General features: G+C 39.3%; 1 protein-coding gene across 1 annotated transcript in view; it reads right to left on the reverse strand.

Annotated features, from left to right (window-relative positions):
• The window catches only part of LOC122809287 (deleted in malignant brain tumors 1 protein-like), a 471,120-nt gene that overhangs the window by 34,273 nt on the left and 415,450 nt on the right, over window positions 1-21,397 (reverse strand). The gene's annotated exons all lie outside the window — the stretch shown is intronic.

Raw genomic sequence — 21,397 nt, forward strand, 5'->3', positions numbered from 1 at the left:
GTTTTATTCTTCATGTTGTCTAGAACTTTAGCACCCCATATGCGGCCATCAAGAACTGTTCCTTTAACTTTTTTTTTTTTTTTTTGCAAATTCATATGCATTACTGCAGTAGTAATGGCTATCCCTGTTAACCTTTGCCCCCATCTTCTTTTGCCTTCAGTCTTCCCTAGTGAATCCTGCCTTCTCGTTATGTGACCAAAATATTTGAGTTTTAGTACTACTATCAAGATTTCTACTGAGTCTGGATTTAGTTCCTTACATGTTGACTGAGTTATCTTTTTTCAGCAGAAGGAATTTAGTTTTCTTCGAAAACACAGTTCAAAAGCATGGACTTTCTGGGACACAGCCTTACTTATAATTAAACTCTCACTGCCACATGCTAATATTGAGAAAAACATAACTTTGACTATCAAGACTTTTTCTGACAATGTGATGTCATTGTTGTTGATAATCGTATCCAGATTTGCTGTAGCTTTCCTTCTAAAAAACAAGCGTTTTACTTTCATCGCTGTAACTGCAGACACCATGGAGCACAGTAAAATAAAACCAGCCACTACTTCCACTCCTTCCCCATTTCTTTGCATTAATTTGATAGGCCTAGGTTGAGCAGCAAGCCAGCTTTTGGAGTTTCTACTTTCATCTTCGTCAACAAAATCTTCAACTCTTCCTCACTTTCAGCCATAAAAGCACCCTGAAATGCATATCTGAGTTTGTTAGTATTTCTCCCAGTAATTCTGATTACAGCATCTGATGTGTCTGTCCCAGCATTTCAAATGATATGTTCACCATATAAATTGAAGACGTAAGGTGACAGTATTCACCCTTGTTGTACCCTTCCCCAGTCTAGGACCAGGCAGTTATCCCATATTCATTTGTAAACATTGCTTCTTGTTCTGCACAAAGATCTAGTAGTAGGCAGTTAAGGAAACCCAGGCCAGTACCTATATTTATCTAAGAACTCCACACAGGTTGTTAAAGTACACAGAGTCAAAAACTAGTCAATAAAGCAAAAATATATATTTTCCTTGAACTCCTTTGCATTTTCCATGATCCAGTGGGTGTTGGCATTTTCTTCTCTGATGTCTTTGTCTCTTCTAAAGCCAACTTGCACATCTGGCAGTCCATGGTCCATATATGACTGCAGTATGGCTTGCAAGATCTTGGACAATACCTTGTTAACATGTGAAACAGATGTAACTTGTTGATATCCTGAGCATTTTCAGAAGTACTGTTTATTGGCCTAGAATATAAATTAAAATTTTCCTGTCCAATGGCCACTGTCATAGGTTCATAGGTTCATAGGTAGGTACTAGGCTATTGGCCCTAGGGCCTATATAAGCCTAGCCAAAAAGGTACCCTGGCTTTTGCACCCAAGAAAATTATTTTCCTGTGCCCCTGTCGAGCAGAGCCACAGAGGTGATCCCCAGGGTGACTTTCTTATTTCCCATCCAATCATCAAGATTTTTCTTGAAGAGTGCTAATGAGGAGCTTTGTTTGATATAGATAGGTAGTTGTGTTCCAGAGTATGGGAAGTCTCTGGGACAGGAATCTATCCCTCCAGCATGTTCTGTTTATTGTGGTGACAAGGTTTAGGTCCCTAGAGAGTGTAGCTCGGAGGGATTTGGATTTCTTTAAATGGAGCATGTCCAACAGCTCTGGGTTTGACATAGCTTTGTATGTTAGGCAGAGATCGCCTCTGAGTAGGCGATATGCGACGGAGTAAAGCTGTAGTTTTTCGAGACGGTCTGCGTAGGGCATCTGTTTGAGGCCAGAATCCTCTTTGTGAGGTATTTCTGCGGCCTTTTCAGTTGTTGTAGATGTCTTGTGAGGTACATACTAAAAGGGGTGTTGTACTCTATAATGGGTCTAATGAGTGACGAGTAGAGGGGAACAATTACCTCTTTTTTCCTGGAAGAGAAACTGTTATGATGAGGTGTGCCATGAAGAAGGATTTCCTGACTACTGTGGTGATGTGATTATCAAAGGAGAGACTACTGTCCACCTGTGTCCCAAGGTCTCTTATCAGACTTTTGGTGTTAAGTAGACTACCACCTATGTGGTGGCTCATGGGTACAGAGTTTTTACCAAAGGGGATGACAATGCACTGTTTGGCATTGAGCTTGAGGCCATGGCTTTGACATCAGGCATCTGTCTCAGTGAGGCTCTTTTGTAGGATGTCCAAATCGTTAGGAGTTTCAATTATGGCTCCTAGTTTGCAGTCATCTGTGAACTTTGCTAGCCAAAGACCTTCTGTGTTAGCCTGTACTTCAGAAAAGTAGATACCAAACAGGAGAGGACCCAGAACTGAACCCTGTGGTAATCCACTTGTCACTGGTCTGAAGCTGGATTTGGATTCTGCTACTTTCACAGTGTGGGTTCTGTCAGTGAGCCATTTTGCAACCCATCTTATGACATAGGGATTTATACCTAGTTTAGTGAGTTTATTTATAATTCCAGAGTGGGGGATGGTGTCAAAACCCTTGGTGAGATCTAGATAGGCTGTGTGAACCACCTTACCCTCGTCTATGGCTTTGGTGACTGATTCAAAGAAGTCTATCAGGTTTAGGAGATATGATCTTCCTTTTACAAACCCGAACTGGGTGGGGTCCAGAGTTTGGAGATTACCAATGTCTTTGTTTATAAGTTCCATGATGATACATTCCATGGCCTTGCAGACCAGGCTCATTAGGCTAATGGGACGGTAGTTCCCGGGGTCCGTGGTAGCTCCCCCTTTGTGGAGTGGGATAACCGTCACTGTGAGCCATTCAGTGGGCACAAAGCCTGAGGTGAGGCTATGATTGAACATGGTGCTTAGGTGGGGTGCCAGTTCATTCTGTAGTTAGTGTAGAATGCAGCCTGGGATGTTGTCATGTCCCATGGATGCTGTGTTCTTGGCTTTGGAGAGTGTGGTTTTTACCTGTGCAGCTGTGATTACAGGAACTTTGCATTCTTCCAGTATAGAGATGGGTCCCAAATCTCTGACAAGTTGTGATGCCTTTGATAAGTGTAAGAAGGGGCTTGGGAGATGAAACATTTACAAGCAGGGGCCTGGGAGATGAACCATTTACAGGTTGCCTGTGTCCATTAGACACATAGGTGCAAAATCAAGGATGACTTTGCTGTTCCTCATCCAGTTGCCCAAATTGCGCTTGAATTGGGTTAGGGAGGAACTCTGCTTCACAAGGATGGCGAGCCTGTTCCATAGATGGGGCAGTCTCTGGGATACATACCTGTCTCCATAGATGGGGGAGTCTCTGGGATACATACCTGTCTCTTCAGCAGGTCCTATTTATATCACAGGCAAGGTTTAAGCTCTTAGAATGGGTAATTCTGGTGCTGTTTTGTGGATATGCAGGAGGTCCATCAGAGTGGGGTCTGACAATGCCCTGTATTCAGGCATAGATCTCCCCTCAAAAGTCTGTAGGAGACAGAATACAAGGATAGGGCCTTGAGGTGATCTGCACAGAATATGTTACTTATTCCCCACATTCTTTTAGTGAGGAACCTCTGTGCAAGTTCCAATTGTTGGATATGCTAGGTTAGGTACATACCAAAGAGGACATTGTACTCAATGACTGGTCTAATGAATGCTGAATACAGTGGAACAGTGACTTCCTTGGACCTTGATGCCATACCTTTGTTTATAAGCTGCGCAACATAGAATTATTTCCTCACTACTGTAGACATGTGATGGTCAAAGTCTGTAATACTGTCTATGTGTGTCCTTAAGTCCCTGACTACTGGGTCAGCTAGGTGTGTTATCAACATGATAGTTACCAGGGGTGTATGACTTCCTGAAGGGTACTATTACATATTTCTTGACATTTAGTTTTAGCCCATGGCTCTGACACCAGTTGTTTATCTGTTACTGCCATTCTTGGAGAACATTTGTGTCAGTGTGGGATTCAGTGACAGCTCCTAATTTACAATCATCTGCAAATTTAGTTAGCCAGAGACCACTGACATTGGCCTTGACTTCAGAGAAGTAAATGCCAAAAAAGAGCGACCGAAGACTGATCCCTGAGGGATCCCACTTGTGACTGGCCTCTTTGTAAATGTGGACTCCTCAGTTCTAACTTCCTGGGTCCTGTCTCTGAGCCAGTTGATTATTTACCTGGTGACATACAGATGTGTACCTAAACTCTTAAGTTTGTCAACAATTCAGAGTGGGGTATTGTGTCAAATACCTTGGCCAGGTCAAGGTAGGCAGTTTGTACCATTTTGTCCTCATCCATTGCTTTGGTGACCTTCTCAAAGAAGTCCACCAAGTTAAGTAGGCATGAATAGCCCTTGATGAAACCAAACTGGGTTGGTTCCAGTATCTGAAGCTTTACTATATCCAGGCTTCTTAAACTTTTTCCACTCACAACCCAATTTTTACAAGAGAAAGTTTTACGTGACCCCAGATATATAGGTGTATAAAATAGGTGTACCACTTGTTAGAGCATGTTTTAAATTTATTGTTTTGAACATTTTTTCCAGTAAGCAATGAAACAAAACATATAAACCAATAATGACAAAACTGCCCAATTCAGAACATTTCAACCATAAAAGGCCACCCAGACATCTGTCATTACAATCTACCAATAACAGTCAATATGCACAATCTCTACAGAAGTAAACGCCATCTGAATAATTCCACATTAAAGAGAAGAGATCTTTAACTAATGAAAAGGTTGCTGATAGCAAACAACTTTATATTTCAGTGTTTCATCTACAAATTCATTGTCTGCTGCCCTTGAAGAATAAATTTTCTATGTTACATTAAAAAAATGGCAAGCTGGTAATATTGTAATAGGAAATGGATGGCAAACTGAAAACAGGTTCAGAGTTACTAAGTATTTCAGAGAAATACTTTTAAAAACTTTTATTTTTTCAAATCTAGGTGCTTAGGATTTCCCTCTCTCTTCCCCCCTTGGCTGACCTGGTGTGACTCAGTTTGAACTCTACAGTTCCCTACAAAACGGAGTCTACAGGACTGCAATCAGTTTCTCTCAGCATTTAAGCAGATTGAATTCTACAGTTCCCTACAAAATGGAGTCTACAGGACTGCAATCAGTTTCTCTCAGCATTTAAGCAGAGTAGGTTGTACACAAAAAGCATTTGTTAAGCTTTCACTTACAGTGCTGTGTAATTAAGCAGGTCACCATTTTGGTCAGCCATAGGGCTCTTTTTTCTACTTGAGTGTTTGCCTCCTTCTCCTGTAGCTTAAGTAAACTGACTCTTACATTAAGAACTATAATACTTACCTTATAGCTTTAGGACACATTAGGAAACCTTGTAAACTGCAATAGCCCGGCTACGTTCACCCTCGCTGCGCTCGGGCTCTCTTTGCTCCCCTCCCTGCCCCAATTACCTCCCGCCCCCAGTACCTCTAAATTTATAATACTCTAGCCACTCCCCCACTTTCTAGATCCTATCTGCTTTCATCTGGGATAATTCCTCCCACCCCCATTCTTCTCCTATATTTTAATAGCACCTATTAGTTTTCATTTGGCATTCTGCCATCCCCCTTCCAGTACCTTTACCTCACCACTCTATCTTCTGGTGTTGCATCACCAGGTAAAACAGTTTCTTAACTCACTAGCTGAATCATAGATTATGATATAATCCTCTTTACCACCCCTCTTGTTCGCACCATACCTCCTTACCTTGTATGAAACCCAGTTTCTCATGGGATTTCAGGTCCCAAAAGGCCATACTACCACCCTAGATGTAAATACTCCCACCTTCAACCATACTTACAGTGCCAGGTCCTATCCAACATCTTGTTCAGTCTATCAACATCTCAACTCCAGGCACATTAGCTCTAGATCCAAACACTACCACAAACTAATAAACAAATTCCTGAAGTTCATCACCAGGTATAGACTTAGCCTAATACTTGGTGGTGATATTCACCCCAACCCTGGCCCACCCACTTCAGATACACATACCCCTTCTACTTGCAATCTAAGCTACAAACCTACAATTAATAGGCCAACTAACTCTCTCCAAGCCTGTCATCTCAATATTACAAGCATTAATAACAAGGTACATGAATTGCATGCACTTCTGGATGTCCACTCCCCTGAGATTCTCTGTTTATCTGAAACCTGGTTAAAACTTAACACTACAGACAATGAAGTGTTACCACCTGGGTACAACATACACAGGCTGGATCGTGCTTCGAGGAAGGGGGTGGGGTAGCTGTACTCTATAAATCTGAGTTGAATGTCACCATAGATGTAATACAACCACCTCAGATTAATAACTCTGAGATTCTTGCCACCAAATTGCAACTTAATAAAAATAAATGCATTAATATCATCTGTATGTACATACCCCCAGGTAACAATATATCTACACTTGAAGATATCCTGCACTGGCTATCATGTCACTACCCCCAAGAAACCCTACTACTTGGAGACTTTAACATAGACTGGGGCACCTGTTCCTCAGAATCCCCAATCACCCATATTAACCTGCATGCATTTACACAAATCATATCTACCCCTACCAGGATAGGTAAAACCCAACCAAAAAGAAAGCATACTTGACTAGGTACTCATAAATAGTCCCCCCCCCCAACTGTACACCTCTAGTACCCTCCCTGATGGCCTAAGCGATCACCTTCTCAAATATGTAATTAAGCACAAAGCCAGTAATTTCCGGCAACCCTTACTCACAAAGGTTAGAAACAATATAAACTTTGACCCTGCCAAATTCCAAAAAGAACTAAACTCATGTAATTGGTCTATTCTAAAACACCTCCCCTTAGAGGAAGCAATAGCATACTTTAACAACAAATTCCTTGAGATCCTTGATTTGCATGCACCTGTTCATTCAAAGAGATCAAAGGCAAAAACTGTGCCATGGCTTTCTAAAGAGTCTAAACTCAAAATTACCCTTAGAAACAAAGCATGGGCTTTATGGCATTCTTCTAAAGACCCCCCAAGATCACATTAAATACAGGCATTCCAGGAACAAAACTAAAACATCCATTTTACAAGACAAAAAACAATACTACTGTAATTTACAGACAGTAAATCAAAATAACTCACAGAAGTTTTGGGCAGGTTTAAATAATCTACTACATCATGGATAAACTTCAACCCCAATCCCTGCTGCTACTATTGATAAAACCCCTGAAGATGTTTCTGATAATTTTAACTGATTCTTTACTGAGACAATTCAAGCCCTAGCTAGCCAACTACCTCCTAGCTCCCCTGGTCCTGAAAGTAGCACCCCTAGAAACCTACTTGCATTCAGCTTCCAACCAGTCACCACTTCACTTATCCATACCTTGATCAAAAAATTAAAACCCACTACACTTTCTGCTGATCAACTCCCTGCCGAGCACCTACAAAAATCAGCTGATGCTATTGCTTACCTCGGCTCAATGCTAATCAATCGAACCATAATAGAAGCTAAAATTCCCACCATCTGGAAAATATCCTATGTAATCCCACTTCACAAAGGAGGCAGCTCTACTGAATTCTCCAATTATAGGCCAATAGCTATACTCTCTCCACTTGCAAAGATTATGGAAAAATGTATTCATAGACAACTCATGCACCACCTAATCCAGAATCACCTTACGGCAGACACTCAGCATGGTTTCCGTCTTCATCACAGCACTACTTCAGCCCTCCTAGCTTTTACTAACACCATAAACCATAATCACAACAATAATTATATATCCTCAGCCCTCTTCTTGGATCTTTCCAAGGCATTCGATATGGTTGATCACCAACTTTTAATCCACACCCTGCAAACATTCTGTATAGATACTAGAGCCCTTCAATGGTTTCAATCCTACCTGAATGGTCAACAGTAGGCTGTCCTCTGGCAGAACAAACTCTCTAACCTTCTACCTAACACCCTTGGAGTACCACAAGGCTCTATACTAGGGCCCTTGCTGTTCTCCATCTTCATTAATGACCTTTATGCTGTCATCCCAAAAGTCAGCTGTATCCAATATGCTGATGACTCTACTCTGATTTTGCTCGGCCACATCTCCAATAGAGTTATGGTCCGCTACCCAGACCACCTTTAATACAATAGAAAACTGGCTTTCTGAACGTCGTCTGATCCTAAATCCCAAAAAACTAAAATATTGTTATTTTCACCAACACGTAGGTCTACCGCTTTCACCTTTACCATAAATTCAAATGATGGCACAATAATCTCCCCTGACCCCTCTACAAAACTATTAGGTGTCTTCATAGATAATAATCTAAAATTCAACCTACATGTTAACCAAACTATCAAAACCATCAATAAAAAACTATAGTCACTTTACAGAATAAAAGCCTTCCTAACCCCTCCAGCTAAAATTGCCATAGCTCGATCTCACCTTCTTTCAACACTTCTATATGCATCCCCTCTACTCTCGAATTTAAACAAGACTGTCCTTAACAAACTCTCAATTTGCTACAACCACATTGCTAGGTTTGCCACTGGGCTGCCATTTAGGACACATCATTGCATCAATCTAAATCAGCTTGGGTGGCTTGAACTACCCAGCCTAATCCAGTATAACCAACTGATTATGGCCTATAAAATCCTCTATAATCCGGACAATACTCCTGCACTTAAAAATATTATCACCTCCTATAACAATCCTAGACCGCTTCGATCCTCTAACAAACTACTAATTCAGACTAGCAAAATTAATAACACAGCCGGTGATTCTCTCTTTGCAAACTCTGTAAGTAGATCCTGGAACTCTCTTCCAGCTGATATTACCTTACTTGCCATCTTAGGTCAATTTAAAACTAGACTCAATCAACATTTGTCACTTAACTGGCTATGTCACTGTATCAAGCCTGGCTAACTCTCTCTAGAATGTGTAAAAATCTGTTAACCAGCTTACTGTGTAATTTAATTTAATTCTGATATATGCTCAGGATTAACTCTAACCTGTGGAACTTGTTTAACTTGCTTACTTATGTAATCTCTGTAAATAGTCTGTTTGTAATAGGTAATGCTAACAAGTTAAATCACGAAGGCTTTCCCGGGTCTTACTTTTTTTTTTTTCACGGTGGTATTATGTATTGTAATGCTGGTATTATGTAATGCTGTATCTGCTTACCCTTGGAGCTTTTCTCCCCGGGCCTCCGCTGAAAATGGACATGCATCCAGTTGGACTATCCCGGTCAACAAATGTAAAATAAAAATAAAATAAAATACACAGTTATTGGGCTATATAATTATAAACACAAACGGTAGGTTGTAGCAGGGCAGTCTTTCCAAATAGAAGTAGATGCCAGCAGCTTGCCATCATTTAGCAATAAGTACTATTTCATCAGTTACTATGCAAGTAAATAGATGCTCAGTCACAGTTTTTAAAAGTAAATAAATAATAATACTTTAGGTATGACGGAATGATTTAAGCATGACAGTTAACAGAAAATATGAAGAGAAATATACACTTGCAAAGGGAAAACCAAAAATCATTTTTAAGAAATAGATTACAAGAAAGAAAACACGTCTACAACTAGATCTTCCTCAAGTTATATCATCACGGAAATAACTACTGTACTACTATGCTATGCTATAGCTAAGGTGAGCTAAACAGGCTGACATTTGATAACTGGTTGCTGAACCCGCAGAAGGTAAAAACGTAGTTAGGTTTTTGAAAACACAGTGGATGGGATTAAATTGAAAGTAAGCTGTTTCATATTGTAATACAGTAATACAATGCATATTGTTGTAATACAGTTTTGGTATAACATTGCTTACATTGCATCTTATTACAGACTCATACGTAGGCTTAATGGGAATCATCCAGTAGAAGAGACCTCCACCACAGTGAATTATGCTGTGAAGTCAAGGTGAAGTATGTCTTGAGTCATCTGTTTTGACTACTGTCAGCAGCCAAATAACTCGCAGCCATTCTGTTCCTGATATTTAGAATTTACTTTCTACCAAATCTCAGCCTCCTGTCTTTTATGTATTGTTTAAAGTTAAGATTAAGAGCTCACTCTTAAGATGGAGTTCTTCTAGTGCCCTATTTATGCCACTTACTGGTCCTCTTTGCTTCCATTACTGCTGTATTCTATTTGTTCTGACACACTCTGCCTGTTCTCCTCCTTCTAGAATGCATTCTGTCTGCCAGTCACATATTTTTCCTCATGTCTTTTATTTACTATATTAAGCCCTGTGTAAGTGATCTGAATTAGCAACACGTTTTACTCAGTGTGCCATCCCTTGATGCCTTTAGTTATTCAAATTATCTACTTACAAGCTCAAATGTAAATGCATTATGCTATTATTGCAGGAAGATTTCTAACCTGGAAGATTCTAACTAATTTCCCCTGCAGTATCATGAAATGACAGTCTTTGTATGAAACACTAAGGTGCAGTAGAATTTTTCATACATTTAAAGGATGCTGAGATTCACCATCCATAACTCACCATCCCAGAATATAACAGGTTGGATCAGTAAAAAAGTGGTTATTGTCAGCTGAATCCCTAAGCACTGATATTCAACACCCAGAGAAAGCCACACACACACACACACACACACACACACACACACACACACACACACACACACACACACACACACACACACACACACACACACACACACACACACACACACACACACACACACACACACACACACACACACACACACACACACACACACACACACCTACCTGTCACTTGTGCGATGTGGTCCACAGTCCAAACTTTTGAAATTCAAATTCTGCATGTGTGGAATATGAAAACTTAAATTATCGGTCGCAAAGACACAACAGGTGTTTGCAACCTGTTTTCATCTTCTGAGTGTGTGTAACTGGAAGCAAAGGACATTCTTAAAGAACACCCTTAAAAAATGACAGCAGATGATTTTATATTTTCTGTACACGTTGTCGCCTCACAGTTAGACGTTGCCCGTTCGATTCTCAGTTAAAGCGTCTACTGTGTGACGACGGCGTGAATGGGAAGCGTTCCCTTCGAAGGTTGTGCGTTAGGCCCGCGGCAAAGCATGTAAACTCTGCTTGTTAATCATTAGCGGACTGACCGGAGGGGGTGGCTTTAACCGGGAAAAGCCGAAAGACACCCCCCACACTGTACAGCAAAGGCAGTCTTCACATTTTTGGCAACACCAACATTCTGTTACGCAATGCCATATATGGTCATGACCTATAGTTTAAGAAGTCCTGTACTATATCACTATTGATCATTTTCATGATAATTGTTTCCATGGCTTTACTTATAAGACTAGTGAGACTTAAGGGTTTGCAGAGGGATGACTGTTGCTGTTCTCCATTTATGGGGCAGAAAACCTGTTTGGAGGCTACAGTTAAATAGCTATTCCACAGGGCCTGATAGGTCATGTTTCATGCTATTTAGAAGGCATCCGGGGATATTGTCTGGGCCAACTGATGCAGTGTTTTTGGACTTATAGAGAACATTAATGACCTGTTTCCTAGTGATAACAGGGGGGAGTTATATTTGATGGCATTACCTGAGGGAAGGTTGAGGGGGAGAGGGGTAAAGTTGGAGCTAAATTTATTGGCCAGTAGACTTGTTATATTTTCTGGCTCACTATAGGTGGCTCCATTTACAATGAGCTCTGCACACAATTGTGTTTTGCCTTCGAGGTTGCGGACATAGCTAAAGAATGCCTTGTGGTTGTTCTTGGCCTGGAAAGCCAAATTTACCTCAAATGTGGCTTTGGTAGACATTATTTGACCTCTGACTTGTTTGTTTAGTTTGATGAAAGTATTTTATCCTGCTGGGTGCTGCACATCCTAATTTTTTCCATAATTTCCTTCCTTCTGTTATACAGCCTATTGATTTTCTGATTCCACCAGGGTGGATTAGTTTCTGAATTAGTTCTGTACTTCATCCTGGTGGGTACAGCTGCCTCTATGCAGCTATTAACATGCTTGTACAGAATTTCTTTGAACAGTTCTGCACAGGCACCAGTGTTCTTACGGTTTACGGAGGGCTCGAAATTTTGCCAGGTTATCATTTAATAGCATGAAGTTAGCCTTAGAGTATTTCCTGAATATTCCAGGTTTAACTGGGGGTCCAGGTTTTATTTTTACTTTAAAGGAGACCATTTTGTGATCTGACCTTACCAGGGAAGACATTACAGTACGGGGTGTGCAGCTTTCTCCCATTTTAGTGAGGACTAGATCCAGTATGATCCCCTGGTTGGTGTATTGACAATCTTGTCCAGGGAGTTTGTGTTTACATACTCCAGGAATCTCTGTGCCTGTATGTTTAGTGTCATACAGGAGTCCCAGTTAATATTGGGGTAATTAAAGTTGCCCATGAATATGGTATTGGGTTGGATGGTAAGTGTTTCCAATAAATTTAAATACATGGTATGTGTTTCCTGGGACATAGAGAGGGACATATAGCTTGCAAGGAAGTGGTATTGGATTTTGCCTGTGGTGATCTGAACATTCAGCAACTCAAGTGCATTGTCCTGTTTGACCAGCCTTGAGGTATATTTATTTTTGCTCTAAGTCGAGACACCTCCACCTTTAGTCCCTGTCAGTGTAGTAGCTGGTGTAAATGTGTGGAAGACATTATAACCTTGCACTGCTGGTGTGCTCTCCATGGCTTTAAATCATATCTCAGTGACCACACAGATGTAAGCATTCTCTAAGGTAAAGAGCACGTCTATGGAGATTTTTGTTTAGATTCCTAGCATTGAACAGTAATACCTTCGATTTTCTTGGTTTCATTTGCTATGTCAGAAGTACTTTCAGTTTGGCATTGCCTAAAAAGGCATATGGGGGAAGACAATGTTTTAGCTAATGTTCGAAAGCCTAGAGGGGAGAGGCACAGACCATTCCTGACAAAGCAGCATGGTCTGTTGACCATCTCCTTCCATGTTGGTAAATATTGCACCCTCTAAGAATGACATCAGAAACTAAGTCAGTTATTAAAGTCAGTCATCTTTTGTTCATATTGTGACATCATCCTTGGAGAAGGTAAAATTCTGTTCAGTGTTAAGCTCATACCTCTCAACATCTTAGAGCAAAAAATCAGGACAAAGCCTAAAATGATGGGGGGACAAATAGGGACAGATTTTAAATATTGCTCTTACAAACTTAAAAAAAATTGATAATATAATATGTTTTTTGAATTAGCTGAAATTTTCTGAAGGATGTGGGGTCTTAACTCAATTGTTTGTCATTTATTTAATGATGTCAATCCATAGTAGCTTGTCAGAAGATTTTAGATTTTTTGGGACAACACACCAACAAATATGAGGACAAAATCTCACATTCTTGTACAAAAAAGTAGTAGTGCTAGGCTCATACCACCCTGGGACACATATTCTGAGAGCTCCATGATGTCTCTCTTCATATAGTCTAGGGAGGTATGTCTCAGGTCATTTACTCCCACATGGACTATGACTGAGTCATACTGGTATTTGAGGTCAAATGACCTGAGCGCATGTGTAATGTGGCAGATCCTAGCCACTGATAAGCAACTGACCAATACTTTCTCCTTACTCAGCCTCATGACAGAGACATCAGTGTGTCTCACGATGGAGTCTCCAATGACAAGAATGTTGGATTGTGTGGTGGTTTGCCTTATGAACTGAGTAGTACATGCTCCTTGAGATGTGGCTCTATGTGTTGATGTGGGTGTTGTTTGGAAAGAGTGCATTTGGGGCTGTTGAGAGTATTTGTTATGTGTACTTCATCTAAGAGGTCTTTGGGGTTTGGGAAGGTTACATTTAAGTGCCTCAGCATACGTTGGTCTATATGTCTGCTTTGAATTGTGTGTGATGGGTGCAGCATATGTACAACTGACAACCTTATTGACATTAGGAGTACTTTTATGTCAGAGCTTTGCCTCCAATGACATTGTGTAAATCCATCTCTCACATACCATACCAGTTTGTTTGAGAAGTATTTGAATGCCAGTAAACATGAGGCAATTTCTACATTGCCTCAGAATGTCCATATCTACCAAGCTGGTAGGGGAAATAGTGGGAGTTCATATCCATGGCAACAGACCCTTTTCATTGATTAGACAGTTGGAGTGAGAATATCAGTCACTGTCAGGAGTATCCAGTTTGCAACTCTGGGGACAGTGTTTGTCACTGCAAACTAGTTGTCCTCTGTGCAACTAGGTATTGGAGAAATCTCAATAGTGCTTTTGCAGGAAAAATGTCACTCCAGATATCTGTGTCTGTCCAGGGCACTGCCAAACACTTGACAGGAAACTAATACGTAGACCCTGAAAATTTAAGGATGAAGTATTCTGAAGTTAGAAAAAAAATCAAGCAGTACTTACTGAAAACAAAGAATTAGTTTGTCAAGATTGGTGAAAAGAGGGGAGTCATGTGAATAGCTACTGCCTGGCTATGACTAGGGCTTGTCTCACCACAGCTTCAGTTTTTGGAATACAATGCTCCTTTGCTTCTTCTCCCACCAGAAGCAAAACATCAGCACCAATCCCATGATGAGAAGCAAGCTACAGCCTGCTTGGTGACCCACAGTCTTGTCCCAGATAGTACAAGGGTCTGTAGGCTTATCAAAGTCAAAGTAAACTTTATTGTCATACAGATCAACACAGAGGAAAAAGTGTATTTCACTGCATGAAATTTCGATACTCAGGTTCATACCATATGAATGACAATTTACAGAAGGAAGCTAGATTAAATTAATAAAAAATTAAATTAAATTAAATAAAAATAAAAAAATAAGATACAAAAAAGTAAATAAAGTAGAACAAATGTGAAAGCTCTGTTTACATCCGAAACACAACAAATTACAACAGCAGGAATAGACACAGTAGAAATATAAGGATATGCAAAAAACAGTACTATAATAAATGAGGCACACATGTAAATTACCCACCACCAATATATACCATAAACTTACAGTTCACAGTTTTCATATTGCAGAGAGAGATGTATGAAATGAGCTTTTTAGAGAGTTTATGTAAACAATGATGTACTGCACACACATGTTTTACACATTAGATACGTTAAGCTATGGGTTTGTTATTTAGCAGTCTGACAGCATTTGGGAAGAAGCTATTATGGAATCTGGATGCCCTGCATTTAATGCTTCTTTAGAGCTTCCTTGTTGGCAGGAGAACAGTCCATGAGCCGGATAGTGTATATCCCTCAATAGTTTTTGGACTCTGCCATAGCATCTGTTTGAATATATGTCCTGTAGGGATTGAAGGCTGGAGCCAATGATTTTTTGTGGCCTGTTTAACATTCTTATCCAGTGCCTTCTGACTGATTCCAAATTGATTCCGGTTTGACTGCAAATTAGGATCTGCATTGAATCTCACACTGACACAAATGTTCTCCAGGATGGGCTGACACAGAGAAACAACTGGTGTCAAAGCAATGGACTAAAACTAAATGCCAAGAAATGCATAATAGTATCCTTTGGGAAGTCATCCATCCCTGGTAACTATCATATTGACAACCCACTCCTTAGAAATGACCCAGTAGTGAGGGACTTAGGGACACCCATAGATAGTAATCTAGCCTTTGACCAACATGTGTCTATAGTGGTGAGGAAATCATTCTATGTTGCACAACTTATAAACAAAGTTATGACATCTAAGTCCAAGGAAGTCATTGTTCCACTGTATTCGACATTCATCAGACCTATCATTGAGTACAATGCCCCCTTTGATATGTACCCAACCAGGCATATCCAACAATTGGAACATCCACAGAGGTTCCTCACTAAAAGAATACAGGGAGTAAGTAAAATGTCCTATGCAGATCACCACAAGGCCTTATCCTTGTATTCTGTCTCCTACAGGCTTTTGAAGGGAGATCTATGCCTGGCATACAGGGCATTTTCAGATCCCAATCTGATGGACCTCCTGCATATCCACAAAACAAACAACTCCAGAATTACCCATTTTAAAGACTTAAACCTTGCCTGTGATATAAATAAGACCTGCTGGAGAGTTAGGTATGTAGCCAAGAGACTACCCTATCTATGGAATAGGTTCCCCATCCATGTGAAGCAGAGTTCCTCCCTAAACCAATTCAAGTGCAACTTGGACAACTGGATGGGAAACTGGAAATTCATCTCTGGTTTGGCACCTGTCTCTAATGGACACAGTTAACCTGTAACTGGTTCATCTCCCAGGCCTATGCTTACACTTGTCAAGGGTGTCAGAACTTGTCAGAGGTTTGGGATGCATGGCACGGCTTAAAAAGGCCCTCGTGGTCATTAGCCTAGTAAATACTTATGAAACTATGAACCTAAATATGAATATGGGAAAGAAAAAGACATTTAATATGGTGCAATACTTATTGAAGGAGAAAGCAAAACTAATTAATGCAAAAAGAGCGGCACCAAAGATATTTGAAGAGAAATACAAGCAAAGTCATCTGGATATGGAAAATTTTACAATACAAAAAAATAAGAAAACAAAGAGGAAAAGTAGAAAAGAGGATTAGTAATGGAGAAGTTAAAGAAACAGAAACTGAGGTAAAGGATTACCTGTGAAGTGAATGATTTAGTGTAGAAATCTAACTCTGATAGCATCATAGCAAGATAAAGCAATGGATCCCCAAATTAAGGAGAAACCAGTGAAGCTGGAAATATCTGACCAGTTGCCATATGAAGATACATTGGAGCCTTCCACAGGAAACCAGTTTAAAAGTTTAGTTGGACTTGCACAGCCACAGAAGGAACATGAAACTGTGTAAACTCTGCTGCAGTCAGTGTTGTGGAATGATGGGCCAATGAGATCCCATGTGAAAGAGCAATGGATGACACAGGATGACACTGAAGAGAATATGGCACAGAAAGATACTGTGGAACTATCTATAAAATGCCTGCAGGAAATGGAGAACACTGAATGTTCCCTCAGATTAGAAGAAAATGATCTAAGAGTCAAGTTGCTTGATTTAATAGAGATGGGCAGATATATTAAGATCAATGAAAGAAACAGATTACAGAAAGTCAATAAACCTCACAAACTAGAAGTTTAATAAAACAAATGAACACAGTAATTAAAACTGATCATAGAGATTTGTGCACTATAACAGAAGTAAATATGACATATTACTATGCAGTTAAATTAATAACAGATAAAGCCTTACCACAAAACATACAGCAGTAAGGGAAAGGAAGGGGAGAAATCAAATGCCATCATGGAATTATCGAATAGAGAAAACTATAAAGCAATTAAGACAAGAAGTGTCACTGTTAGAAGAGTATAGAAAAGGGAGAAGATCAACAAAAATAGTCAGAAAGATAGATCGGATAAAAGCAATGTGCAGTATCAAAACAGATCATGATCTATTGTGCACTATTCCAAATAATAAACTAAAAATATCACCACAGGTGGAAAAACTTAGAAGATATGTAGAAAAATATAAAGGAAAAGTATGAAATAAGCAATTTACTGATGACTCAAAAATGTTTTATAGAGAACTGGGAAACAAGGCAAAAGGAATTGAAACAACAACTGTGATGCCCCTGCACTGGCCCAGTAATCAAGAAACCTCAATCCTCACCACTGGCAACAGCTAGGGGCTGTACACACTGGGAGGATGACAAGTACGCACACAGTAAAGTCCAATTTTCCTTAAGAGCATACAGAGATCACAGTCAGTCAGGGGCTGGTTTCTCCCTATTTCTCCAGATCCCCAATAAGACTCCCCACTGGCACAGTAACAGGGTTGAGTTCTCAGCTGAGTGGCCAAGCCAAAACCTTTAGTACCCTCTCTTTCCAACCAGCGCTTCATGTCCTTGCCCAAGTAGCTGACACACACACCCTTTGAGATTTGATTTATATACAAACACCTGGGAAAGGCTGACATAGGTTTACTAGCTATGCCCCCTTCTACCCAGACCATAACGTAGTTCCAGCTGCCACTAGCCATCCTTATCAGCTACTATAGGCTCTTAACAAAGGGTGTCCAATCCTACTGTGTAATGTTACTATTATCCAAAGGGTAGTCTGACCAAGACTTGCAAGGCCATTTAGGAGTGGCTTGTACAGTGTCACCAACTACATGTACGCTAAGAGCTTAAATATGTCTCACAAATATCAGTCACAAAGATAGGTTTAAATATATTTAATAATAAATAATAAAAGAACAAGATAATAATCAGTACATCAACATAGTAACTTCAGAGTTCAAAATCACAGGAAGTATTTTAAAACAGTGTTGCAGGACAGTCTCAAATAAATAAATAAATACAGAAAACATCTAAACTAATCTTTGCTATATTCCTATCTATATCCAAAAGAGATACTATGCCCTAAACCTTGCAGATGGTGATGAGCGATGTTCTTGCTAGGTCCAGGACAAAATACAAATACACAGTCTCTCTCTGAGAGGGTTCTTAAATTAATATCAAATATTACTGCTGGGTTAGCTTGGATGACACCACTTTTTGTCACCTGACTTCAGTTCCCAGGCTAAAGAAGAAACTAACAGGATTTAACTTCTCTGTGTGAAAAATACATATATCTCAGATGTGTGCATATTCTGGAAGTCGTAAAACAATAAAACACATTTTACATTTTAAATCTAGTAATTACTTTTCTTTCAAGACAATTCAAAAACTTCTATCTTTAAACATTATGTCTGCTACATTGAAACTGAGAGAGAACTTTTATAGCACAATCATAAAGCAGTTTAATTTAAACTTTTCTTGAAGTTTTGCCAGCTAACCCTTTTATGTTCTAGTTTCTACTGTTAAAACATACATTTGCACAGGTATGTAGTTTATATGCATTTCTGTTCTAAGTCAGCAGGGCATCCTATTGTTACATTTTTGCTCAGTACATAGCATGCAGTTCTATATAAATCATATTAATATTCACAAATGACATAGAATTATTTACAAAATTCCAGATAGCTGGGCTGGCAGTATTTCCTTTGCATCACACCACCAAAAAAGAAGAACTAGATAAGTTTTGGAGAAATATCTATGAAGATCCAGTGGAACATAACAAAGATGTTGAATGGACAGAAGAAGTAAAAGAAAAAATAAAAGTTCAAATATGCAGGATATGAATTGGGATGAAGTAATGGCCAGAGAGATTGAAACAAATGCAGGATATGAAATGGGATAAAGTAACAGCCAGACATATTGAAACAAAGTTAAGGAAAGCTCTTAACTAGAAAACCCCAGGCCCAGATGCAGTACCTAACTTCTGGCTAAAAGTATTAACATCTTTACATGGAGATTTAGCCATGAGTAAGAACTATTTATATGCACACCCCGAACAGACACCAACTGGATTAACAACAGGAAAAACTATGATCCTACTTAAGAGCAAACCTTCAAGCAGTCCTAAAAATTCCAATGACACACAAACTATACACTGGAATTGATGCTGACAAAGTTTATAGTCATTTAGATGAAAACTCAATCACAGCAACAGAACAAAAGGGTAACAATGATATTCAACAAAGGATCATTTCTTGTTAAATAAAGTCATAATGGAGAACTATAAAAAGGGAAGAATCGAAGGATGGCATGGATAGATTACAAAAAAGCATTTGACAGTATTCCACATTCATGGCTAAGAGAGTGCTTAAAAATGTATAAGCTACATCCTACACTGATTGATTACATTATAGTGACCATGAAACAGTTGCAAACCACTTTGCAGTTAAACCATGATAAAGGACAAATTATTATTCCAGGGATAATAATTCAAAGGTGGATACTCCAAGGTGACTCTTTGTCACCACTGCTCTTTTGTCTTGCCCTTAACCCATTAAGCTGTCGACTTAACAGATTAGGCCATGGCTACAATCTGGCTACCAGAAAACAATCACGTCTAAAGACTTCTCACCTTATTTTTGTGGATGATTTAAAACTGTACAGTTCATCAGATGAGGAACTGAAAGCATAACTGCAAGTGGTCAAAACTTTTTCGGATGATATAAGAATGTCATTTGGTCTTGAGAAATGTGCAAAAGCAACTTTTAAATCAGGAAAGTTGTAGCAGCAATAAAACATCAGCCTGGGACAGGAATGTGATATAAAAGAACTTGAGAAAGTGGGAGTGTATAAATATTTGGGAATGGATGAAGGATCAACAAAACATGAACAAATGTGAATAAAACTTAGTAAGTAATATTTTAAAAGACTAAAATTAATATTGAAAACAACTCTGACATCTAGGGACAAAGTACAAGCTATAAACCAATTTGTTCTTCCTGTCCTAATGTATAGTTCTGGAGTGACTTGACTGGCCCCAAAAGGTGTTGGATCAGTTGGACAGGAAAACAAGAAGGATGCTTCATGCTTATCAAATGATTTGTAAAAGTCAGTGTATACCAAGACTATATAATCCTTGTTCTGAAGGAGATATGGGCCTCCTCGAAATGTATTACATGTATAGATCTGTAATTGCAGGACTGCATATATATTTGCTGACCTCAAAAGATCCAAATGTGGTGATAAATCTAAGATGACTTTCCTGCTTACTTTAGCAGAAGCATGTCAGCTTCAAGTGGGAATAAAAAGCAAACCAGAAGTAGATAAAAATCAGTCAGCAACTGAATGTGGCAAAAAAACAAAATAAAAAAAAATATTAGATGAAGGATCAGGTGAGAAGGCAAGAAATGTGGAAAATGCAAAAATATAGTTGAAAGTACAGAAAACTCTTGGAACAAACTCATGTTGATTAGGATCAAATGCAGTAATGATTAAGGAGAGGTGAATTTAAACTGAATTTAAACCAAAAGATGAAAGGTTAATATTGGCAGCCCAAGATTGTGGACTTCAAACACGATGGTTTACAAAGTCCATTGAACATGTGGGAGAAACAGACAAATGTAGGCTTTGTAAAACAGAATTGGAAACAGTCATACATGTTGTGCTGGTTCTGATATACTAATGGCAGAAGGACTGTATACTGAAAGGCATAATAACTTGGAAAGACTGTTGCACTGGGGATTGTGTAAACATTATAATACTGAAGTAGTTGAAAAACACCGGAAACATGAACCACATAGCATTATAGAAAATGATGAAGTTTATATCACATGGGATCCACCTTTACCAACAGTTCAAAAAATAGATGATAGAAAACCAGACACAGTAGTCCATGAAAAGAAAACAAAAGTAGCAGTGATCATTGAAAATGCTACACCCAGTGACTACATTGTCTTACATACAGAGAGACATATAATACCAGGATTTGAGGCAGAAACAAGGGCAATGTGGATGAAGGATACCCAGACAGTCCCAATAGTATTAGGAGCTGCAGGTCTTACAAAAAATTAGTTACAGTCGTACTTAGATATGCTAGCGATACATGTAACTCCATGTGAATTGCAGGAGGAATAATTATTAGGCACATCATGGGTGCTGCAAAGATCACTTCTGGCTAACATTAAATACTGAAACAATACTAATTTCATGAACTTTAATCATGCTTTGACTTAGGAATGGGGTCCATTCCCATC

Source organism: Protopterus annectens, chromosome 1.part1, assembly GCF_019279795.1.
Source record: "Protopterus annectens isolate FY-2018-M chromosome 1.part1, PAN1.0, whole genome shotgun sequence".
NCBI classification, from domain to species: domain Eukaryota; kingdom Metazoa; phylum Chordata; order Ceratodontiformes; family Protopteridae; genus Protopterus; species Protopterus annectens.